Genomic DNA, 22,128 nt, shown 5'->3' on the forward strand with positions numbered 1-22,128 from the left:
TATATTGTTATAATCTCTTCTTGTAGATGATCTTGATGTGCAAGCTAGTTGGAAGCTCTTGGTTTGCAAGCTTTCTCTTTGGAAGCTCTCTCATATTGTAAGAATTTGGAGTTCTCTCATTTAGAGAATATTGTAATGAATTTCAAGTATTAAAGGATGCTTTATGAAGAATTTTGTCATCTCTTTGTCTCCATATGACTGTATTTATGATTATGCATTGGTAAGGGTGGTTTGGCCCTTCATCAAATATGTATATGTATTCAGTAACTAAATAATCTATGATATTTTTTTAAAATGTGTATGCAGGTTCTTTTATGGTACAAAGAACATATTTGAAGAAAAAAAGAGTACTTAAAATAGGCATTCATTTCATTGATTACCAACCTAATAGCAAGGTTTATCAGTATATCAATCATTTACCACTTGTGTAACTCTTCATCCAATCAAAAGAGATGGAAATTGTAAGTGCAAGCTTGATGTTGATGACCATAAGAGAATAGTAAATTATATCCATCAATGAGTTGACCCACTTGATACAAGACAGAAACAACTTGTAACATTCAGGCAAGAAATTTTTCTTAAACTATGTACAAAATTTGGTTGAACTATTTGAAATTCAGTTGAAAATTTGAAATTTTGTTGAATTGTTGTAGTACAAGGCAAGAGAATCCTAGAGGATATCTCCTAGCCCCCAACAAATAATCACACAATAGAAGAATAAAAATAATGCAAAGATTTAGATCCAAAATAATGTCAATTCTCATAATCATAAGATTCATACACAATATGCCCAACTGTAAGGCCTTAAGGGTTACAACCAAATTCAGTAAAAACTCTCAAAGATCTCACAAGTTCCAAAACTTAAATAGCTCAAAATGACAACCTGGTAGAAACCCCAGGAAGAATCTAAACTTGTGCTCGCAAGCCACCAATCGACATTATTGTTTCCTTAGCTACAGCTACAAGGTCTTCTCAAACTTTTCTCCTCACAGCTACACCTCTCTAGTTGACTTCCTCCATGTTGGAGTCCATGCTCAATTTCATGTGCCATGTTGAATGAGTCATGGCAAGACAAGACCCTCTACTTATACCAAACCAATCGACAAGTCAACCTAGCAAGTTACATTAAATAAACCATCAAGCGACAAGTCACATTAAGTAATCTTACCTATTAAATTCCTTTTCCCTGCTATTCTCCATTTTTATTATTTTTATTATTTTTCTTATATCTTTTATCATTTTCTCTCTCCACAATTTTTTTTTTCTAATTTAAAAAGAAATTTCCTTTTCTTTTCTGTTCTTTTAAATAAAAAAGTTGAAGTGCCCCTTTATTTTATGATGCAAGATGCACCTACATCAGACTCCCTAGGTAGAGAGAAAATTTTGTCCCACACTTTGATGCCTAAACAAATCTCTACAAGCATCTTCATCCTCACTAAAGGTTTCCAATCCATCCTAGAAAAATGAACAAATCTACACACCAACCATCTCTTGTTCATCCATACTAACATCCAAATAAAAATGAATCTCAACAACCTAATTAGCACACTCACACCTATGATATAACTAAACATAATTCTTCACCAATAATCTTTGTAACTGATCATAACCAGCAATTGTAATATCCTCAAACATGAAATTCATGTCATCATGAAGCTCCAAAACTAGGTCAACAATATTTAAATCCTTAGCTATGTCAACCATATGCAGATCCGGAACCTAGAGATCCAAAATATCATGTATATCTTCAACCATATGAACAACTAGTGAATCCATACCAACAATATCCAACTCAAGATTAGTAGAAAACTCCATATATGTGAATTCTAACAATCAACAATCTCATCATCCACTACAAGATGCTCTACAATTTTCATGTCATCTAACTGATCATGAAAAAAAATCCTCTTCATCTTTAGTGAATTCATTCTTTACCTCTTCCTTAATAGAAAAATGTCTTCTCATCTACACAATATTCTTGACCAACCAAACCACTCTCTTCTAGATTGGTAGACTCGAGCTCCAAAAATATCTATGAAACTCAACTATCTCTTCCTTAACTTGATCGAACAAACTAGCTTCCAAATGAGAAAATCTCTTTGAAATCATCTTCTCCACCACATCATGGAGATTTGCAATCAAAGTCCAATCCTCTCAAAGGAATCTTCCAAGATCTTTGTGAATCCTCTAAAATAAATCTTCAACTAGATCCAACCTGCACTCAACAAGATCAACCTCTCATTTTTGCAACCATCTCTTCATATCAAGATCCATCTTCAAGTCCTCCATAATTGTAAGTCAAAACCATGATCTTCTACCTCACAACAAAGATATCTCAAATTCCAAAAAGAACAATCTACAACAAGATCAAACTTAGCTCTGATACTACTTGATGTAGTACAAGGCAGGATAATCCCTAGAGTAGATGTCCTAACCCCTAGAAAATAATCACACAAAGGAAAAATAACAATAATATAAAGATTTAGATCCATCATTCTCAACTATAAGGCCTTCTAGGTTATGAGCAAATACATAAGAAAATACAACAACATCTCTCCAAGATCTTTGAAGATCCAAACCCTAGCTAGTCTAGACCCACAATCTAGTAGAAATTGCAAGAAGAGTTTAAACTTGTTCTCCCAAGCTACCAAGTAACCTTTTTTATTTTAACAATTTGAAATATGGTTGAACTAATTAGAACATCTATCATGAGGGGAATAAATTTAAACATTTTCCTTAAATGGATGAAATTAGGACTTGTGTTAAGGGGATAGAGTACATTGCACTTAAACTTTTACTCTTTCATGTAACTTCTCAAGTTAAAATTTTGATTTCTAACTAATTATTAAAATTAGGAGTATATGTAATGAATTAGGACATGCATCTTCATGGGAAGAAATTTTAACATTTATCTTAAGGGGATGAAACTAAGACTTGTCTTAAGGAGATGAATTAAATTGCAATCAAACTTTTCCTCTTTCATTTAACTTGTTACATCCAAGATGTGACTTGTATCTAATTATTAAAGTTTAACTCTTTTATTAGAACTAATTATTTGTAGCTGATTATTTACCTTTTACTCTTTCCTTTAACTTTTACTCTTTTATGAGAAAACATGTCTTAATGGGATGGACTGTATATTTACTCTTCCATTTAACAACTCCATTTCCAATTGTATTTTGTATCTTTAGATTATTCAAATTAGTATCTATAACTATTTAGAATTTTTTTTTAAGGGGAACAAATTAGAACATTGGGCTCAAGGGGATGAAGTTAGGACATGTCTTAAGAGGATAAACTATATATTTACTCTTTAAGAATTATGTAACTATTTAAGATACTTATTAATATTAGGACATAAATTATATCTAAATATCTAAAGTGCATATCCAAATTAGGACATAAATGAAATTTTTTGACATGCATTTGACTTGGATTAAATCAAACACATGCAATTAAATTAATGATCATCCTGAACATATTTTATAATGAATACCATCATATATACACATTTATATGAAAATTATAAATTCAAGATTGAATATCATTTAATCATATCTCAATATAACTTGTATAGAATCAAATTAAGCACATAAATATACATCAATCATCAAATGTGTGTGTGTGTGTGTGTGTGTGTGTGTGTGTGTGTGTGTGTGTGTGTGTGTATAGATATGCATGTGTATGTACACACACACACACACACACACACACACACAAGAATATAATCCAACATGTAAAATAAATAAATCTGAAATGTATATATGTAGATCAATCATCAAATGTATATGAACTAGAACATAAAAATATGTTTCAAACATGGTTCTCAAGTCTACAATATGTTAATGATAAAATAAATGACAAAAATATATCTATCTAGAAGTTATAAGATAATATCAAATATAAATAGTGTCCATATATATCTATATATCAAATCAAATATAAATAACATGCAAAGAAAGTGTTGATCGGAATCTATCAATGTCCCTCTATCTATGAAAGTAGATCAAATATTCTATAAAAAAAATATGGATCACTAGGTGCGTGACTCTCAATTTGATGTCTCATCAAAATGCAATTTGAACACTAACTGTCAAGGTTATCTAAGGGATGTGTTGACCCCTATATAATAAAGAGAAAGTGATCTCAATATATAATCATAAATTAAATCTCTTATTTACAAATTGTGCATTTTATATGTGTGTATGTGTGTCTAATGAATCATTTAAACCACATATCCACTACTGACATCATCTAATGCATCTCAATGACATACATGATCTAGCATCAAAGATGACATAACAAGATGCATTCCCCCCTACAATACATACTTAGATAATATCAAATAAAAAAATGTATAATTACACATGTGGTATGTATAGACATAAATTATTAAAAACAACTAAAATTTTAATGAACAAAAGAAATAAGATTTACCTATATAGATGTTGGCATTTGATAATATGACTAGATTTTCTAGCATCAATCCTTTCCACCAATATATTCAAATTTTGTTGGGCCTTATCTAGCCCCACCTCTGCATCAATGCTAGCTTGAATGGTGACTGACATATGTCCTGATAATGATGTGCCAAGTGGAATAAGAAGATGAATGTTATAGAAGTAGAATTGTCTCATGTCAACAAGTCCATCCATCTTCTACTCATCAAGTTGACCCCAACATTATCAACACCCACATATGAAATTTGAGCATTCCCTACACTAGCTAAAGGGTCTATAGTATATTTATGTCCCTCTACAAAAAAAGAGTGGTTGGTAGGTGGATTATAGTGTGCACTACCAGCATGACCACCACCTTAACAATGAGAGGAATATGGTAGAGGATGAACCCTAATACTACTCACACGAGCTCGAACATCTAATATGGGAATGTCAAGATGTGCTATTATGTATCTAATGGATCCTTAGCTAGACATGTAATACCCTCACCAACACATAACCATAAATATAACCAAACAACTTAAAATCAAACATACATAAGAGATTTTTTAAAAAAATGAACAATTTTTTTTTTTTTATAACAATTTCCATTACCAAATAACCTTATACAACAAGTATGGTAATGAACTCATAATCAGCAATGTAACATTACTATTTATTACATCTGAGTATATTATATATTTATACTCTCTTATCAGAAATACGATGTCTTTTGAATTACATTCAAGTTAAACACTGAATCTAAATATTAATCAGTCAATTTTCTTCTAGGTCTGTAATCAAACATATCTTGAACTTGGAATCAAATCAGGACAACCACAACACACAAAACATGGCTTAGATCACAAGTTAAATCGATAAAACCTCTAGTAAACATGCACGTTAGATTTAATAACAAAACTATAATCATTAAATCCAAATAATAGATGTACTGTAAATACAATTTTCTTTTCACGCACATATGCAGAAATATACTCGCATAGAATATGACAAAGTAATGATCCAGTAGTCCATGGGTATCAACATAAGAATCTGCGTTCAGCCACTCATAGAACTCAATATGCTAGGTGAAACCATACTGTAATTATCTTATTATATGATTCCCAACCCATGAAATTTTAAATATTACCACTTGATTAACTAACTGTCATAAACTTTCCCATAAGGATCTACACTAGTCTCGGAGGGCATCCGACAACATAATTCTATCACCACAAGTTACTCACTTTATGATAGCCACCCAATCTAAAGGATCACACTTGCATAATCTAATAGACACATAATTCTAGTTATTCTAATTGGAAGAAAATGTAAATTCATTTTCCAATTGCAACAATACATTTATTTCATTTTCTCCAATTAAACAATTGAATCAGCAATAGAAATATCATATAAAACCAAATGAAACCATAGTTGTATTGTTTCACAATACATATCCCAAAAATAGCCTTGTCCCTTTACTTCTCACAAACATCCAACTTTCGAACTACATTCCCATTATATTAACTAATAGTAAAGAATTGACTATTCTAGGCTTCACTGTACTTTTATTTCTTTTTAACAATACCAATAAAATATTGTTACAAACTGACATCAGACTGAAAATTAAGTCAATTTCCATTTCCAAAACTAGAAATCATTGTAATTCAATTTATAATTATAAATTTAAATTCTAACAATCTATTCACAAGAAATTGCATATACATTGATACATATAAATAAACACACACACACACACACACACACACACACACACACACACACACACACACACACACACACACACATACACACACACCAATATACCCATAAATTACTTTATGAATTTAAAGACAGAATTATAATAAATAAATAAACTTTTCTATTTTTATATCAAATAACTTGCTGTTACCCAATATGAACAATTTCCAATTCATAACATCACCTTTCAGTTTTAAATTTGCGACACACACACATAGTGCCTCTAAGACTAATATGATTCATCTTCCAAAAACTATTTCATAAATGCCTCTTTCCATTCTAGAAACAAAATAACTTAAAGTTACAAATTTTGACTGAATCTTCATGCAATTAAAATATCATGGAAGATCAAAGTATCGATGAATCTATTGATTACTTCTAGCTCTAATAATAATAATATTTATGTTGAGACAAAAATAACCATCTTTAAAAAAAAAAAAAAATAATCCCAACTGTTGATATCATAATCATGCCTAAATTTGCAACATAGTTATGTAAAAGCTACTACCAAATGCCAATATGGCTATATAGCTCTATTTGCCTAAAACCCATGACATAAACATAACAAAATTTCAAACCCTAATCTCATCGACTATTTTTTTAAATATCAATGTTACTCATACCCTACTAACCATTTAACAATATATCTCACTCCCATTAACACATTTATGCCCTCGGTTCATGACCACAGCTTTAAAGACTATGTACTTGTAATCATAGCCAAGACACACACAACTTAGACGTATTGTACACAGAGATATCACCTTCTACCTAAACAAATAAAAATACACAAAAATTTGAAAACATACAGAACCCGGCTTTTCAACAGCCATCAAAACCATGCTATTTTCCATCCACATGCAGACTTGCTATCATAGGCATGTTTGGATAAAACCCAAATAATAAAAAACAAAACCCCGTATAACAACTTCCACATTTCTCATTTACAAAACTTCACAAATCTGATGAAACATAACTAAAACTATAGGAAAGAGTCAAGAAAAGCCCCCTGCCTGTAAGTGTGAATCGATGCTCACAAGAATATGCCTATAAAGCCTTCTACCACAACTCTTAGACCACGCTTCCAACTTTTATGCTGATTTCCAAAGACACCAAGAAACTTTCTCAATGGCAAAGACTGAGAAACACAACCATGGAGCAATAGAAGAATGAAAATCACAAAATTATGAGGACTTAAAGAATAGAGACGAATCGAACACTACTCCATGATTAACATTTCCCTCAATTTAGCGCTGAGAAACCTGTTCCACAAAGATTTCACATTTACCATTAGGAGATCATTGATAACTGACTAAAATCAAAATGCAACCAACACCCATCAAAAATGACAAATTAACCATGCAATAAAATGCTCATAACTACGAGCTTAACCCAATACCCCATTTCCTAAGCACTCTTTGACACTTGTCAAAGATAGTACCAGCTCGTGGCTCGAAAAACCTGCCAGCATTTAAAACCCACTATCTCAACCACCATGCCCAGTCCAAGACATGCCATGTTCAAATATGCATAGATATCTTAGGCTTTGCTTCTAGTTTAGGTTAGACTTAGTTGAATACCATGAGATAGGATAGTTTAGGTATTAACTTTAGATAGTTTAGATTTATATTAACATTAACATTAACACAAGATAATATTAGTATTAACATCAATATCTATATTAACAGTAATACTAATTAATATTAATATTAATATATCAACATATATATTAATATTAATATTAGTTATTATTAATATTAATATCAATATTAGTATTAACATTAATACTTGTTAATATTAATCCCACTAACACACAAACTCTGTCAAACGACAAGTATATATATATATATATATATATATATATAAACACAAGCACACAAATATAAAAACAACTATATATTTATATATACATATATAAATATATATATATAATACTCATATAATTATAACAATGTATAAATTTATATACGTATATGAATATAAGTGCATTAGTATAAAATAATTATGTGCCTATATATATATATATTCTTAAATTTGATAAACAAAAGATTCAAGGTGCTGTTAAAATTTACTGTCACCCCAAATGCAAGTCTGAAAATTTTGAACCAGACCAATAATAAAACTAAAACCATTCATCATTGATTTATAAAATTGATTCCTGAATCCAGATTGATTCAGATGACAATTTTTTCGAAAATTACACAAAACTGAAAACATAAAACATATGATCTGAAAATTAGATTTTGAGAAATCTTTGAATTCTCGAAGAGTTCACATAATAATGTCAGAATTAAACTAATTTAAACACATATCAAACCATTCAGAAGAGTAAGCTAATCAAAGAATTCCAAGGTGACAGAAATAGAATTGTCAAGGCCATGACAAGACAAGTCATAGTATCTTGTGCCAACACTCTAGTTAAGGGATGCCTATTGTACTATACATGTCTATTGAAAATGAAGAATAAGATGATGCTCTACAATGTTGATAAGTCATCAAATACTAGAAAACCTCATAACTCGATATGGATAAGGCAACTGTGCTAATATATCCAACTCCCTAAGTCACCCCTCAAAACTAGATGCTACACATAGGGTCATCAACCAAGGGACCTTATATTATGGGAAATAATAGGTGCCCACCAAAAATTTCCTTGTGTGTATGTGGCTAATGACCCAACCACCTATCACCTAGTCTGCTACAAGTCCATCCTAAATACCCTAGTAAATCAATATAGTTCACCACCATGTGTAACTGAGCCTTGGCATAAAGTTTCTAGTCAAAATAGAGTAGACTCTGGTCATTATTTTGATAATGACTATGAGCAGCAAGGAATCATATATATATCAATTCAACCATCTATATGTATTTTTACACTTAAGGGGAGAATACACCTTGAATAAAAACTTATGTGGAAGATAATAATGGAAACAATTCCTCTTTAGGCTCTTCTTTGGGAACTAAGTCATGTACCTCCTATAGAGAAAGGCCTAAAGAGACCTATCTTCTATTACTCTTAAGGAATGCATGTATGGTAAAGCTCATCTCAAATATAGGCGGGCTTCCTAAAATACTCTAGTATGTACTATTCTAGACACTAGAGGATATACCACTAGTTTAGGATTCTTGAAGTCTCTGAATCTCCTTATTAGTGTGATCATATAGCTCATGAGGTGGAATATGGTTCTACTAGGGGAATAGGTTGCTGTTTGGATTGGATAGACTACTACTTAGGGGAGATAGGCTATTGCCAAAGTGGAATAGGAGGCTTATGATCCATCATGTATCAATCTTTCTAGTATGTGTGTATGTGTAAACCTCAAATTTATTAAAATAACATTTAAGAATAATTAAATTTATAAATATGGAATTTAAGAAACTAGAAATCCTAAACATGAAATGATTCATATGCACACCTGTAAGTCATATGTATATGTGAAATGAACACACACACATACACATATAAGCCACAAAAACATGAAATTAACATATACAACATGAATCAAATTTATTTTTAAACATGAAATGAGCATACACATATATCAAATTTATTTTTAGACTTATAAGTCCTAAAACATAAATGAACATGTACTTTCATATAAGTGATTTACACACATGAAATGATCATACAAAATATCTTAAATCCTAAATATGAATTAAACACATTGATATCATGTGCATGCATGCATAAAGGGTTCCTACTATGATGTCTTGAAGCGATAATATAGAATGTTGACTTAAATGGGGAGAATATAAAATCAAACATATGAAATCTAGTATATCTTAAGAGGATTATCTTTAATTGAATATATCATGTAGTAACTTAATGTGTGTGTTTATATATAAGGATCTAATTATGGTAATTTTTTGTCCTAATTAGGATGACAATGTGCAAAATTTCAAAATTGAACATCAATCTAGATCACAACAATTTCTAAACTACACGTGTTATGGTCTCCAATTCATATGCACATGCATGTGTACATTTAAAGGGGTCCTAGGGTCCTATGAAGATCTAGGGTCATATTATTTGTTTGAGTTAAATTTTTGGGTCTTAGAGGTATGTTATACTAAGGGGCACAATACTATGGGATTGTCCTAATCCATTCAAATATGAGTCAAAAGGGTCATAGATGGTCCCATGACCCATTACAACCCCTTCCAAGAAAAATATAGTGGTAGGAAAGAGAGGTAATAAGAGATGGATAAATTAATGGGTTATATACAATCATTATTGTTGATTATGTAGTATCATGGGTGGACTAGGATATATTGCTAGGTCATAAGGTTCTAGATGTTTATAAGTTGTCTCAAAAAGAGAGAATCTAATAGGATATTTGAAGGGGTCTTAATAGGATGACTTTAAAAGAGAGAATCTAAAATTAAATATGTATTGATATATATCATAATAAATTAAGAGGACCTAATACGATCTCTTAAAATGGGAAAACCTAAAACTAAAGCTTAATCAATCATATTTTTCTAAATTTAGATGTCATTTACATAGTTCATACATGTGTGGAAAGGGGTCCTAGTTTAGGATGTTCGTAAACCTAGAGGAGAATCTATAATCAAACATTACAATCTAAATGAAAATATTGAAAGTGATCTTAAAATGATGGCTTAAGGGGGAATATCTAAATCTAACATCAATCCATCACATGAATTTGTAAACTACTCAAGTTTCATGGTCTCTAGTTTATATATGCATACATCTAAAGTGGATATAGGAAGGTAGGGGCATGTTATTTTGTATACATCAACACAAATTTTTTTAAGGGTAGTAAGACCTATGGATAAATAATTCATTTTAATTGGTTGTAAGTTGTGTGCAAGTTATTTACATTTCTAGCATTATAATTTTGTGAACTTTGTTAATTTAGGGTACCATTCAATTCAAAGGTTTTACTTTAAGTTGTGTAATTCAAGTCAAGTATTAAAAAAATGTGTATAGGTGTACATTTAATTTTTAAATTTTTTAATGTGTAATTTAGGCCAAGTATTACATAATATATCTACAGACATACATACATTATATATATACACAATAAATATTTACATTAAAAATAAATATTCATATAACATGTGCATACATAAAAATAATACATAAATGTTAAAAATGAGAAATTATGTATCTCCATAATATATATAGACACACATATACATATATAAACTTATATATACATATATGTATATGTATACATACACATATACATATATATCCATACATATATACATTCGCATCACATGAATTTGACCCTGATAGTGGGTACTTTATATCCACATCCTATCATACTTATATACATACACTCACAATACATCTAGCTCATCCATAATGTCAATAGATAAAGAAGATAATTTTCAGTTATAATTGTCAAAAATCAATATTTTCCTTTAACTCGTCTTTAATAAAACCTTGATCATGAGTAGCAATAATAACCAATCATACATACCATCTACATGTGGTTTGAGCTAAGGGAGTTAAGTGTCCACATCAATAGGTCAATGTCCATGAAACACAATCAAGTGATGTAATTATGTTACATCTAATTCATCATCATTTAAATAATCATGAAATACATAAAAGACATCCACATATATATTCATCAATGTACTCATCATCATTTAATCATCATTATACATACAAATGCTTGCAAAAGTTTACATATAATATGATTACAACATAATGCATCATATAGCTTAGAATTATGGATATAGATCTAATCAATAACATAATTAAATGGCTAATATGAAAGTGACATAGTCAAACACATTAAATAACATTGACCCAATGTTTTGCATCGATATTTAATAAAACCAAATCCCAACCAAAATATTAAGAAAAGGTATAAGTTGAATACATAATGACCAAGTCTATGTTGAACAAAATATCAACTAGGATTCTGAAACAAATAACTCATGATGATAGAATCGTCGATCATCATTCATTGACCAAGTTGAATAATAAAATGAGTCAATGAGTTTCTATAAAGTAGAAGTCATATATATGGTGGGTCATTACATATACATAATTTACCAATGTAATATATTTCTAACAATAATCAAAGAATGATCTATACATACCCGTTTATATTCTCATAGCGAGACTGCATTTCCATACATTTTTCACATAAGCCCAAAAAAAAATCAAGTTAGGTCAGTAAAAAGTCAACTACACAAGTAGATTAAATATATCTCAATTAATTATGAAACCTCATCATAGTTTCTAACATACATGTCAAAAAGATAGGTACAATAATAATTCTATTTCATAAGCCAATTATCAACCAAAATGTCAAACACAACATATCATCGCATAGATATGCCATACATGAATATACTCAAGAATTTGACCAACATGTCAAGGTTTATTCAATAATATGTAAGAACCATGTCCTACTAAGTAGTTACCATATCATCAATTGCAAGAATACATTAATACGCAAGCAAAATCTAGTTGAATAGTCAACAACTATTTCATTCACCATAATTAAAGGTTAGAAAATAATTATCCATTTAAGAAAAAAACATATGGCATTATCCAAGGATGGTAACCTACACATTATCCATCCATTGAAATTCATGTTTCAATAAATAAATGAAGTATAATTTAAAGCATCATACCTCAATGGGCATCATGAAAAATGTCAACCTACATGTTGAACAAAAAAAAAAAGCACATCATCCAAGTGCAATGCCATCTACCATATGATCTATACCATTAATTAAATCATCCGGGTATACTCACCACTCACCTACAAGGATCAGTAAATCCAATTTTTTTATCATTTTAGTGATCTTAGGCCTTCAAGCCCATCTCATCACCATAGTTTTCTTAACCAACATATAAGCACAAGTTGTCATGAATGGCCTTAACACCATTCAATAATCTCATAAAATATGGTTGAGGTACTTTCCTACCCAACCATGAAGCCTTACACTTCCTTGGGATCCTACCTAACTCATAGAATGCCCAACCCTGTAATACCTAAATATTACAAATAAGCATTTCCTTGGGATTCTACCTAAATCATAGAATTAACCAACCCAAAAATGCCTTAGTCATACAAAAGATACTTTCTTGGAATCCTACCTAACACGTAGTATTCCCAACAATGGAATGCCCATACAATAACCAAGACAGGAGGTATTTGGTGTAGCCATAAAATACACTACCTCACACAAATGTCTAACCCCACATATGCCCATATATCCATAATCATGGATGTGGTAGGGAGATGAAACAAGGGAAAAATAGCTTTGGCTAAAGCAATTTCTAGTACTAGTATTACACTGGTAGGTAGAGCAGAAAATGAAAGCATCACTTCTATCCCTCCCTATTTTTCCACATTCAACACCCCCACCAGAAGGTAGGCTTTCCAAAATAAAACAAAAATAAAATAAAATAAATGCAAAATGAAGAGTGAAATGATCTTCACAATATATTCCTTTCAACATCCTACCAATGCTCTACAGTAAACATGATATATGACATTACTTTCAAATCATAGGACTAGCATTATCAAAAGTATGCACACACCTTAGCCACCTCAAGATCAAGAAATCTTGATAACAAGATTCACAATTTTCAAGTCAAAGTCTAAAAAGGAGGTACAAAACCAAAAATATAAGTGAACAAGAGCCGCAATAAATAGGTCACATAAGAAATTGGTGACTTGGTCATCACAAAGAACATAAAATTTCAAGCTAGTCCATCACATCCAAGTTCATGAAATTGAACATAATAAAATAGAAACCCAATTCACTTAAGGCACAATGACTCTCACTAGTCACCAAGAGGGCATAGATGTTTAAAAACACCTTGCATCCAAGGGTTGTTAAGAACATAACCAAACATCATATGCATTAGATGCAATGTATCTTGATAGTCACACATTTTTAAATGGATAATGGAACATGCAATACTTTTGCAAATGAAATCCATGTTCTTCCCACTTATCATACTAGGTTATTCAAAGAACCTCATGAATTTGGCATATAATAAAAATATATTCTTGCACCACATTTGCATTGCATGTCACTTACACAATAAAATAACATTTTTAGTGCTATTACAAACCAGATCTTCATTTGGTAGGCATGCATAGCCTAGTGCAAAAGTCAACCATCATTTGACTATCTCAATAGTTAACAAAATTTTACACTCTTCTTGCATCACACTTGCAAGAAACAAACACTTTAGGTGCAATCTATAATTATGCATATTACACCACCACATGATTTAAATCAAAATAAAATCATAACCATGTGATATAGGATAATTACCAATAATTCCACAAACTTTCCATTTTTGGCAATCTTTAAAGGTATGCAATTTCAAATCAAAATCATGACATGCGTAAGGAGCATCATATCCTTCTATGTCGAAAGTAATTATAACTAAGAGACACAACATGCAACCCATGTCATTAACTCATACAACATAGAGTAAACTAGTTGACTTACAGTTGTGTGTCTAGCATAGTGAACTACTGGCCCAAGTATGGAACCAAGAGGTTTGATAACATATTTAATAGTCTACCCCTCCAAAACCAATCCTATATTAGAAGTCTCCATAAAATGTGGAAAATTTAACACGAGTCAAAGCTAAGGGATATTGACAAGTCAATAATAGTTGATTAACTATCATTAACTTTAAAAAATGGTACATATACATATATGCTCAAATCTAAAGAAACTATAGTTTTGTTACTAGAATATCATAATGTACCAGTTATGCTGAACATTTTGACAGAAGCTCTAGAACCTTTCTAAGAACATAAGGGAAATAATACTATAGGAGTACTTTACCATGCTACTAAGAAGCTATTCAGCTTCACTAGAATCTTTCCTGACATGAAAGATACCTAGCTGAGCAATGAGATACTCTCAACAAGAAAAACTAAGAGGAGAGTATTGGAAATGTGAAAATATAGCATATCATCAATAAGCTAAAGCATGAGTTCATTTAAAATTATTGAAAAAATATCAATCAATAAATATGCCAAAAGAAGAACTGGGTTTAGATAACTCACAAGACATTTGTTATAATCTATATGTGATAAAGACACAAAAACTCATATTTAGGACAATATCTAACTTATGATAGTCAAAATACATTAATCATCCTTATTTCTAATTCACAACATACACATCATTTATGAATCATGTACGATAAGCATCATAAAGTATTTGATAAAATACCATCAACATGTAATGTAAAACCATCACAAAATCAATATATAAGATGGGACCAATTTTGCATTTAAACATATCATCTTTAAAAAAGAAAAAACACATATCCAACCAATATGATAATTAGGATGAAGGATAAAATGATTAGCTCATAATATATAGTTTACCCTAGTTGCATATCTATTAGAAATCAACTAGAACAAACAAGGGAAAATCAAACAATATAAATTAACTCTAAAGAAATAATTATTTTCTCATCCACTATAAGCTCATAAACATAACTTTAATCACATGTTTTCTCAAAACATGAACACGAATTGAATAAATTATGTATGGATATTATTCCTACTTTTCTATCATGTATGGTATTCATAATATGCATTAATAATTAGTTTAATTGTTAACCAAACACAATAATAATTAAATGATGATATCCAAAAATCAATTCATCTCTATATGTCTAAAATATAGGATGTAAGCTCTTATTGTTCCTATTCCAACTATTTAAACTATCTAGCTTCATTATAGTAGGAATATTAAATGAAATTCAAAGGCATGCCATCTTTTCTATTTCACATCTTTCTCAATTACAAAAGTATCATTAAGAAAAATAATTTCTAATATATAAGGAAGACAATCCCATCATTTGATACTGTTGTTTGGTTGTTTGGTCATTCATTCATATTTTAGCACAATGTATTCAAACCACATTTGTTGGTGGTTCCTTTACATCTGGTCACTCCAAATTTCCAATTCGGTCATAGTATTTACTAAAATATGAAATGTTGTGTTTAGCACTATAGAATTAAACAATTCTTGGAGGTATATCACTCTGCCTTGGCAAGATAATGAATAAGTTTGGAAGCAATTACTCTTTTACCAATCAATGTACAAGGCAAGAAATATTTGAAGGTAGTTTACTAACCTTTTTGTTTCATTTAATTATTGCACTCTTTTTTTTGTAAGTTTTCATTAACCAGAATGGGCATCCACAGAGAGATTTATAACCATGAAACATGTATATGAAGCAAGGGTTTCACTGGTTATCAAGGCAATAGAAAATTATGATAAAATAATTCACCAAATTCCTTGACTAAAGTGAAATTCAATTGAGGAGAAGTATATATAGAAATTACTAATTGTGGTTCTCTAAAGGATCTCTTTCCCCAATCTATCTACTTCCTATACATTCTTTTCCCAATAATGATTGTGGTAAGTGGTTCTCCTTGTAGGGCCTATTTTCCATTGCACCAAAAGCCATGATTTTTAGTGAACATGGAACACCACATAATTAACCACCTATGGGCAGGGGAGCGCATCACATCACCCAAAAATCTCCCCCTCGACATGCATACCAAGTGCTTACACGGGTCGGGAAGGCACCAGGGAGATTTGAACCCATGACTAGGCCAAAACTAGGCTCTGATACCAATTGTAGGGCCCATTTGCCGTTGCACCAAAACCCATGACTGTTAGTGAACATGGAACACCACATAATTAACCACCTGTGGGCAGGGGAACGCGTCGCGTCACCAAATACTCCTCCTTATGAGATGGCGTCAATGTTTGAGATTCACTACAAAGTCTCAATTTATTTCTTGTGACTATAGGTCTCTATCTTGATTTGAGAAGGGATATAAAGCACCCTTGTTTCCATTAAAAAAAATGCATTCATTAATCAGCAAGGAGACTTTTCAAAGATCCTACGAAACAACACTACAATTTTGACTACCCATAATACTTATTATCAACCACAAGAATAGCCAAAAGAAAAAATATTTAAATATGGAATTGATAACCTACCAATTTCAAAGATCCACACAAGAAATATGACCAATCATGTATTGGAAAAAAGGAAAATTCAAGTAGAGTGGAGAACTTGGAATATTAGATGAATAAGAACCTAGATAGTCTTCCTTATAGTTGCACCTGTGCTCTCCAGACCAACATTACAGAACAAGTCCTTGCATGAGTACATGGTCAAGCTGAGTGTTCTCTCCAAATTTTCTGAACCCCAAGAAATGAAATAGTAGAGTTTCACTAGAAAACTCCATTAAATTGCCTTTTTCTTGATATCAATGAGGTTTCCAACTAAATTGTGATGAAAAATCACATGTTCCTTGCCAAAAGGTCAAAGATTCTTAAGAAAAGAATCACACACAAAATAATGTCAAAGAGTGCAATGATGCCAATGTCATCAAGGAAGACAATTCCCCTTTTAAAATAGAGAATTATAGAATCCTCAGGCCATTGGAAATAAAACTGCGAGTGCCAATACAACACATTACATGACCTATATGAAATTCTAGATGCTGATATTTGTGGTTTTGCACAAGATGAAATAGATGGATAGTTAACTTTTTGGTGCATATTAAAAGATCTTTACTTCTAAAAAGTTTGTACCCAAGAGGCTTCAAAAGAAAGCATTGACGCTCTATTTTTTAGCTTCAAATCTTCCATAATGGTTGTCATTTTTTTGTTAGAAAAATATGGCTAAATATATGCTCCCATAACTCCTACGATTACTTATTCATTAATTAATAATGGTTTATATTACCATTATTTTTATTCATTAGCATATATAAAGGAAATTTATTATTAAGAATTAGATTAGATGATCGACATGGAAAATGGAATACTATTTTATTTGGACAAGGAGAAGTGGGTTGTGACAACTTCTAGCACTATTTTTACTGATTGATCAATGTCTCAAGTCTGAGTCTAATTCTCTTGATGTCTAAGGTATGACTTGATGACCAACATAGTATGAATGCAATCATCCTTTGTGCTCAATGAATTCTCATGCACATGATGCAAGATATTCATTAATCAATATCTCATATGCAGTTTGGCTCGAATGCCATGTTAGTTATCTAGATCACCACAAATATAATAGCACTGCCACTTTATGTTGGTATATTTTTTTCAAATAACAAAGACCTCTTTTTATTTGTATGAGTAATCAATCAGGAGCTGACATGTCCTTTTGTTAGACATGTCTACTCATTAATATAATGATAATCTTAAATATAGTTATATACATATATGAACCACTATTATTATATTAATTAATCTACTAGTTTATCCTACTATTACATCTCTCACCTTTTCTTCTCACAAGTGGTGCACACTTTCCAAGGTTAGTGTAGTCTTAATTCTCCTCCACACATCTCTCACCTTTTTGAACTCCTACTATAGTTTTTTTTTTCAATATAGTTTTTTTAAAGATTTTTGGATGCAACTAGATTGTTTCAATTATTAAAATAAATAAATAAATATTATTACATACCCCAACACTTATATTATTGCCTCCATTTGATTTGATTTTGATTGCATAGTTGGATAACATTGAAACAATATTTGAGCATCCATTACACTATAATGTTTTGGAAAAACATGTATTATAGTTTTGGGAGCATAATTATTGGTGTTCTTTTCTACTAAAATCTCTACTTGATATTAGAGCTATTTATCTCTTAATCCTAGCCAGTTTGGGCATTTATGTTTGCTACATATTTAAAGTTATTGTGTAAGAGGCATACCTGTTGGAAATGATTGAAATGATCATAAGAAAAATTGTTGGAATAATATATGGAACTGGTAAAGAATGTCCTCAATCATTGTTTTGTCATTGATGTCAAACTTGCTACTTGCAGGGATGACAATTTCTTTAGTGATCCAAATACTATCAATTAGTTGATTGTCAAGGTGGAAGAAATCAATAAGATGTAACTAGAACACCTAGAGAAAGGTTGAAGTTATGATGTTGTAATGAAGTATAAGGATTAGTCAAGCCATTAATGAAACAGTGTATTGGATGACATACTAAAAGATACAAAGAATGAGCACACTAAAACATATCAAAGATCTGAGGTTTTAGCTAAGTCTTGTGTATAGCTCAAACCAAGTTCAAGTGCTGAGCAAGTTCAAGTGCCGAGCAAGTTCAAGTGCCGAGCAAGTTCAAGTGCCTAGCAGGTATAGGTGTCGAGTAACATAAAGGTGCCAAGCACCAATAACTCAATGATGACGAGTAACACAGAGGTGTCGAGCACCAGTAACTCAATGATGCCAAGTAACACAGAGGTGCCAAGCACTAGTAACTAAATAATGTCGAGTTGCTGCATTATTTAGAAAATCAAAGATTCGTCAGATCAAAGCTGGCAAAGTTGTTATCTAGAAATCTATGAATTAAAAGGAGGATAAGAATGATGAGTTGGTGGCATAGAAAACCATGTAGAATGATTTTAAGGTATAGTTGGCGAAGAAAACAAGATATGGGGTAGATACATTATATCCTACCTAATCCATTTTTGAAACCCTAAAATTATACAGGGAGAATTGAGCGGCAAAGGAAAACCAGACTTGTATATAAAAAGACATAAGTTAATAGAAAATAGTGTGGAAGAGAGTGAAAAAGAAGGGATAGTGAGAGAGAGAGCCCTGGTCAAGCATTAAAGCATGAAATGTTGAGGAACTCTTTTTGGATAGACAACCACAAGGATTATTGCATTGGCAGAATGAATAGGAAAACTCAAGGAGATGAAGCTTGAGAGAGAGACAAGCAAGTCAGAACTAAAGTGATTGAAGCCAAGCATAAGGATTGAACTGAAAGAGTGATCTAAAATCTAGAAAGGATGTTGTAAGTTATGTCAGATCAAAAGACCATGATCGTTACTTTCTAGCAATTGTAACAGAAAGATAAATCCTATGGACTTAGGTTGGTTTAACAGCCATTAGATAAATCCTTCAACAGGGTGACATTCCAAGTGGATGTTCTAAAGACCTTTAACCAGGCCCATTCCTAATAGTTTGGTGAAATCCTCTAACAAGGTCACATTTAACAGTATGTTGTAAGCCTTTAACAGGGTAGGATTTTAATAGGGCATCACTTCAGAAGAGTGAGAATCAAGTAGCATGTTACTGGTGGTTTTTCCCAAATTGGGTTTCCACGTAAATCATTGTGTTATGTGTTGATCTTGAATGTTTTATCTTTGCATGTTGATTTACAATAATTTGCTTATATGATTGTTTTAAGTTTGAACAGATGAAAAGGGTATAAAAGTATTAGAATGATATTAATAGGGCATTTTGGACCTTGAATAACTAATTCACCCCCCCTCTCAGTTATTCTAAAGAATTCTAACAATTGGTATCAGAGCCTGACTGCTAATTCAGTTTAAAGGGACTACTAGCAAAAAAGATCAAAATGCCAAAGAGAGAAGTTCCCAAGCTCAACAAAGACAACTTTGTTGCATGGCAAAGTTTGATGAAGCTACATCTTGGATCCATAGGAGATTATGCCCAAAATTCAATTGTGACTAAACATGTAGATCCAACATGTGCTCCTACTGTTGAAGACATGAAAAACAAACAAGAACACAACTAGACAATGCTGGAGATTGCCTCTGCACTCAGCTATGCTGAATTTGATGATATTAAAGGATGTGACACTGCATTCAAAATGTGGAAAGCCCTATCAGACATCTATGGAGGAGATCAGAATGTACAAAGAGTAAAAAGAGAAAGTCTCAGAGGAAAATTTGACGACATGAAAATGGAAGAAAATGAGCATGACGTTCAGTATGGTGCAAGAATAAAGAAAGTGGTAAGTGCAATAAGATGCTTGAATGGTCAACTGGATGAAGATACTGTTAATAGTAAGTTCTTAAGAACCTTACTCCCTATCTATCCTATTAGAGTATCAGCAATACAAGAGCTAAGATGTATACCAGGTAATAATCTAAGCTTTGAAGGTATAATAGGTAGACTCACTACATTTGAGTTATCTAACTTTGACAACTACAAACCTGAAAATGTTGAATATTCTTTTAAGGCCAAGTTATCACTAAAAGATGTTGAACAGGTGAAATCAAGGAAAGGAAGAAAAATGAAGTATGTATCTAGTGACAGTAGCACTGAGGAGGAAGATGTGGAACAATTGGAAGCATTTCTCGCTAGAAGATTTCACAGGGGCAAAGGAAGATTCAAAGATAAGATGCCTAACATTTGTTTCAATTGCAATGAAGTAGGTCATATTGCTGCAAGGTGTCCACAGAAAAAATATTTCAAGGAAGGCAAAAAATACAAGAACAGAAGAGATGATGAGAAGAGAGATTAAAAAGAAAAAGGTAAGAAGTGTTATATTGTTGAAGAGAATTCTGATGACAATGATGATGAAGTTGTTTATGTAGCCATGAAGGACCAATCTGATGAAGAAGAAGCCATAGCACTGGTGGCATGTATAAACAAGAATAATAGATGGATCATAGACAGTGGATGCTCACATCACATGACATGAGACAAAAGTAAGTTTGTTAACTTTATTCAGTATGATGGAAATAGTGTTAGATTTGGTAATGATGCTCCATGTCAAATCAGAGGAAAAGGTTCCATTAAGCTCACAGACCAAATTTCATATGACAATGCATACTATGTTGAAGGATTAAATTACAATTTACTGAGTGTCTCACAATTAGGCAATATAGGTTGCAAAGTGGAATTTGAAAACAAAACTGTAAAAATCTATGACAATGATGGTAAACTAATAGGAAAAGGTGATCAAACAAAGAGTGATTTGTTTTACCTTGATGATGCTTCTTGTTTGTTTGCAAAATTTGATGATGAATGGCTATGGCATAGAAGATTATGTCATGTCAACTTTGACAATCTGGTCAAAATCAATAAAATGAAGAAAGTCAGAGGGCTACCAAAGTTGAAGAAACCTGATAATGTC

Source organism: Cupressus sempervirens, chromosome 5, assembly GCF_028749045.1.
Source record: "Cupressus sempervirens isolate cs-2001-9-10 chromosome 5, ASM2874904v1, whole genome shotgun sequence".
Lineage (NCBI taxonomy): Eukaryota > Viridiplantae > Streptophyta > Pinopsida > Cupressales > Cupressaceae > Cupressus > Cupressus sempervirens.